We start from the raw sequence: 6,373 nt of genomic DNA, 5'->3' as shown, positions 1-6,373 counted from the left end.
AGAAATTGGGTAGAGGACGAAGATGGTAATGTGAAGAAAATATCTGTCTTCCAAACTCGATATCGTCCAATTGGAAAGATGATCCTGATCACACTAGACAACCAGGCACAAAGTATCGCCGAGTGATACATATTACACAACTATTCAGAAATCCAACAATGCATTGAGTAAGTATTACCCCACCATTTTATTACGTAATTGTGTCACATGAAATGATAACGCTAACTCAAACTTATAATTTCAGTGAGCATAAGAAAGAACTCAATGCTACTGGTCAAACCAGATCATTAGATGAAATTAAAGTCAGGGAATTTCTAAAATGATTCTATAGTAAGGTACTATACTATAGTCATAATTTATAATTTTGAATACTCTTGCTATATATAATTTTAATTGATATTGTTTACTATTGACAGATGTCAAATTTGCAAAAGCAGAACGCGCCAGAGACGATCGCACAATTGATTTCACTTTCGTGTGGTTCAAGCTTTTCCATTAGAAGCTACTCCAGCTGTGTGGTGAACAGAGTCAAGTTCCTGACATACAGTTAGGATATAAATCAAAATACCCATAATATTGGTATTTGTGTTCATGTACTAGATAATCAGACATATTACGGAGTACTGGAAGAGATTTATCAATTATCTTACATAAACGACAATTTTGTTCTTCTATTTAAATGTAAGTGGTTCGACACTCATCCAGAAAGAAAGAGAGTTCAACAACACAAGAATAGAACGAGCATCTTTGTTAAGGACTCTAGGTATGAGCACGAACCATTTATACTTACATCTCAAGCAGAACAAATTATTTATGTGGATGATTTATTCAACGGTTTGAACTGGAAAGTTGTTGAACATTTTGGACATCGACATATATGGGATATTCCAGACGCAGATGCAGACGACATCACAGTAGTTCAAGATACCGAGTCTATGAATGTTGACTTAGTCGTGGAACTCCTAGAGATTGACACTTTGATATGGAATCGATTAACACTTTGATATGCAATCGATTAACACTTTGATGTGAAATTGACCTGATACATCTGATGTTGCCATGTCCAATGTTGATGCAATTTTGAAAGACAAGTCTCCTATTAAAGATAATGACTCCGATATACTGGTAGAGAATGATGAAGTCTTAGGAGACTACGTTGAAGAAGACATGGACGATTATGAGGATTATAACGACATAAATGAGTGGGGCGACATTCAAGACATTAGCAGTGACGATGAATAGAAATTATGTACTGTGATTATTATTTTAATAATTATATTTATTTACATAACATAAGAATTATGTGAATAAGATAATAACGTTTATGATGACTTGTTAACAGGCATTCATGTCTAGCCCAGTCGCTACAAGTGTTGGCTCTTTAGGGGGAGCGCAGCCTCCACCCAATCCTTATAGATTGCCATCACACTGTGAGTGTGAGTCTGGTATGTTAGAACATAATTATAAATTTGTTAAATTCATTACATTAATATTATATGATCACTTAATGGTATAGTGATTTAATTTAAATTTCATTTTACATCACCAGATGCCGCACCTCGACAACGTCGTGGAGGTCGAGGGAAACCTAAGGGTCACGAAATCACAGCTAAAGTGGCGAATGATTGAAAGATCACCCCCACATTTGATGAACGTGGAGGTACTTGGAAGGCAATAGGAAACTACGGCACTTGGTTCGATGGTGTCGTAGGAATCCATGTTAGGGATGTCTGTGAGCCTTTCCACGATGCCTAGAAGGACGTGGACATCCAGCATAAGAGAGAGATTCAGCAGCGCCTATTAATATAAATTATTCAACTTCATTGTTTTTTTAATTTAATCCAAGTTTCAATTCATAAAATCACTTAACATGTTTTATTGTATTACAAAAATGGTTTAACCTCGATTATGACCGCAATGAAGGTATCATTAGGTTTGTGGTCGACAGGGAGGCTGTAAAATGTTATAAGGATTGGAAAAGTGACCTCCATGACTATTTTAAAGATCTTAGTGGGCCGGAAAATGATAGTGTTTTTTTTTCCCCCCCCCCCCCCCCCCCCCCAAAAAAAAACCTCAAGAATCCAGTAAAAAGCCTCAAGAATCTAGATCACTGGGGTCGTTGTTGCGATAGATTCATGTTCGACAAGTTTCAGGTAACTGTAAATCTTTTATATGTTGTTGTTTTATTATATATAAAAAATATTAATTTTACTAACTTTGAATTTAATCATAAATAGAAAAAGTCAGGTATCAATAAACTTAATCGTAGCAACCAAAAGTGGTCGAGCTTTCATGGTCGGCTATCGTACTCCCAATATCGCGAGAAAAAAGTTAGTATTTGTTAATAATTTATTCAATATAAATGTTGATTTCATAATTGATTACAATATATTCATATACATTTACATTATTATACAATCAAACATAGGGACCCAACAGCCGATGTCTGCCATCGATAACTAGGGGAACATGCATCGTCATAGGGATACTTGGGTTAATCCCCAAGCTAAGCAGACTTTTATAAGTAAACTCGTAATGCTTAATTATATTTTTTTATTTAAATTAGATTATGTATTTAATTCTTTTTCTTATAATATTTGTAGCATCGGATAAAGGGAGAAAGGAAAACGAAGATCCAGACGCAGTCTGCTACTTCTGGATCATCCGCAACAAAAGCGATTAATGAGGATGGTATTATGGAGCAGGTTCTCAGAACTCGCAGAGGACACAAGACTGGAGTGGGTCGCACACTCTCACAAAGGGTTTATCGAGGGGATGCGTCATCATCTGACTCACACTCGACATGATCGTCTACGCCACGTTTGGACCCACACATAGAAGAATACTTGCAACAGAGTTACTGGCAAAACCTCCAGATGTACGGGAGCTTTAGAATGATGCAGGACTTGATGACTCAAATGCACCCCAACATTCAGTTCCCATCGGTTACTCCTCTCGTGCCATATGTCTGTCCAAGTCCTCATCCGAATCCTTTCGATGATAATGACAATGATTCCAGTGACGCTACTAACTTAGGAGAGTAGATTTTTATTAATGTAATAATTTATACTTTCTTACATTTTATAATTACATTTTTATTTTATTTTATTAATACTCACACAATTTAATTTTATTTATATTTTTCTATTAATTATATTTCTTTTAATTAAGTCTTTTTTAGTTTTATAATATCATGAATTATGTTTAATATTGGGTTTAAATATATAGTAATATACAACATTAATCATTAAAATGAGAAAAAATAAATAAAAAATTAAAATACTATTTGCGACGACAACTGTGGTCGCAAAAAATTTAATGCCACGTCGGCTAATTCTCCATTATTTGCGATGACATAATTTGTGAATTATCGTCGCAAATAATAATTGCCATGTCATCTTGACGATGCAATCGATGAAATAATTGCAGCAACTCATTTGCGACGACGACATGTCGTCCAAAAAATAATTTTGCGGCAAATCAATTGCAGCGATATGTTTGCAACAATGAGTCGTCGTAAAAATATATATTTGCGACGACTTTTAGTCATCGTTAATAACCATGTTTCTTATAGTGCCTATCGATAGGACGGCCTACTCCATTCTTTTATTTATAACATACATTTTTGGCCTTCTAATAAAACAGAAATGGTTTGCCCTACGTTTCCACTCCACCACAATAATGGAAACACGTATCCCTCTAAGACATGATTTGTAACTTGCTATCCTTTTATCTAGTAGGCAAAGATTTACCTATGTGGAAAGGGTGATGCATTCGGACCAACATGAGAGTCCAACTACATTGTATTACGAGAAATCATGTTATATATGTGAAAAAGGCTCCCTTGCTTCTCTCATGTTACATTCCTCTTCTCGTGGAGCCGCCTTTCTCCTCAGTCCACAAAGACAATTGGTGCTAATAGTTTATCATGGAAGAAAGGATTCACTTTGTTGAGATGATTAACTGATAGAGTAAAAAATACTAATATAATAGAAAAAGCTGTCTTTTCTTAATACTTATCTGGTTTCGTTGCTATCGAAATTGTCACATGGACTCGTTAGTGAGTCTATGTCGCTATATTCTATCAAATCTTATACATAGCGTTAAAGAGGAAGAAAAAGGCATCTTAACCATTGCATTGCATCATCGCATACATGGTTTTTTATTTTTATTTTTATTTTTTTATGGAGGGAGAAGGTAGGATTGAGCATATTTTGGTAAAGAACACTAAAAGACAAGCTTACGTGCTACCTTCCTTAATCAGAATTTTTTTTTTTGAAATTTTTTTTTAATATTTTCTCTTTTTTAAGAATATTATTATTTTTTATTTATTAATCGTTAAATTTATATTAAATTTAATTAAAAATTAAATTAAATTAAAAAATAATATAAATTTAACGATTTATAAGTAGATAATATTAATATTCACAAAAGAAAAAAAACATAAAAGAAATTCCCTCTTTTCTACCCTTAATGTTTGTGGGGGCACATAGCTGTAGGGATGCGTAATTGGCCAACTAGTTGCCAGGGGCCTGCACAGACTGGTGCTCTTCAGCACACAGAATACTACTTTTCCAGAAAGGCAGATGAAGAGTCAGACACAGTAACTATATTATATTATATTATATTATACCATATATTACATTATTTGTATTATATATGAGAATTGAAACGAAAAAAAAAAAAGCTCTACTCTTACCCACTGTTGCAAGGCATTTATTTTCTTTCTTTCTTTCTTTTTATTTTCATTACTTTCCAGGCCAAGAAGATGAGACAATCGCTGTTATGATTCTCTTGCTGTCGCTGCATATGTATCAATCAATATATAATTCAATACTTGAATCTTTCAGCAGCTGCCAACATAACATCTTCCACGTATTAGACCCTTCAATGCCTCTGCCTCTGTCTCTGACTCGGACAAACTACACTCATTGTCATTGATTAGACATTTGAGTTTTCTCGTCTCAGCCAGCTTTTTCATGCTCAGATTTGTGTTGATACTTTTTTGGGAAAGATACGTGATGATTTAATTTCTTAATTTAAATTTTTAATTTTATTTAAGATGTGATTATATATAAAAATTTTATACTTTATTAAAAAAATTAAATATCACTATTTTTAAAATTTTTTTATTATAATAAAATTTAAATCAGTAAATAAACAGAATCTAGAATTTTATCTCTTTTTTTTTGAAATTTTTTGCGGTAATAACTCTTTGGAATTGTTATTTTAACCATTATATTAGTTTATTCACAATTTTATTTATGATTGTTTACATTGAAAATTTGCAATATGAGACACAAAACTATCGGTTGTATGACAAAAATAATTTTATATACTGATAGTAAAAATGACAATTCCTAAAGTAGAAATTCTTTTTTTTTTAAAGTAAATTCTTATCAGAGAGTATGAAAAATATTCTACGGGTAGGGTTCTGTTTCAAATGTATAGATTCTATTGATTTCCATTAAATTAAACGTCCAAAACATACTAATATATACCTCTAATATTTTTTTTTCCAAATAATAACATTTGGGTTATCTTTTCTAGTTGCTTCTAAGTTGAAACAGAAGCTCAATGTAAACATTATTTTTTTTTGGGTTTTACCCTTTTGATTTCAAATCCAATTGCACTCTCCGAGTAGTACATTGGGTGGAAAAGTACCACTTTCCACTTCCAGGCTGCAGTGCGCGTTTAATTCACGAGATATCATTAATGCTGTTGAGAAATAAAGAAAGAAGGAAAGAAGAGATAATAATGTTTCCTCTTGAATATATATACTTTGATAAAAAGCTCCATCCAAAGTTTCAGTGCTTCAACTTCCGAACCGTTAGTTCCTAACAATTTGTGGTTATATAATAAAACCGTAGAACTATAGGTAAGATTAGAAACAATATATTATCCGTAATTTTTTACTTTTGTAAGTCGGTTTAAAAAAAATGTCTTATAATTCATATTCATTTTTGGATTATACATGTAGTTCAAAAAATTCAATCATGATTAAAGCGTTACTCATAAATTTTCTACCCTCTTGTGTTAATTCATTTAGAAAAAGAAATGTGCCAAGTTTTTGTATTTTGAAAGAAAAAAACAAGCCAAGTTTGAGAGGACCTGCTCTGGTTATCTTAATCAATGATGGTTTTTCTAGCATTATAATAATGATAAGGATAATAAAGTTTAAAAGCCGACTAAGATCCAATCTCAGCTCCCGAAGTACTGTATCATTCTCAAAGTATGAATAAGTTACTTTCTAAACTAACTTTTTTTTTTTCCTTGCTGTAAAGTCTTTTAAACTTTGTTACAGACAACAAATGAGCACGTTCCATATTAAAAAAAAAAAAAAAAAAAAAAAAAAAAAAAAACCAAAGCAGCA

This window comes from Morus notabilis, unplaced genomic scaffold, assembly GCF_000414095.1.
Source record: "Morus notabilis unplaced genomic scaffold, ASM41409v2 Scaffold211, whole genome shotgun sequence".
NCBI lineage: Eukaryota > Viridiplantae > Streptophyta > Magnoliopsida > Rosales > Moraceae > Morus > Morus notabilis.
The sequence above is the reverse complement of the archived record's forward strand: the minus strand, read 5'-3'. Positions refer to the sequence as shown.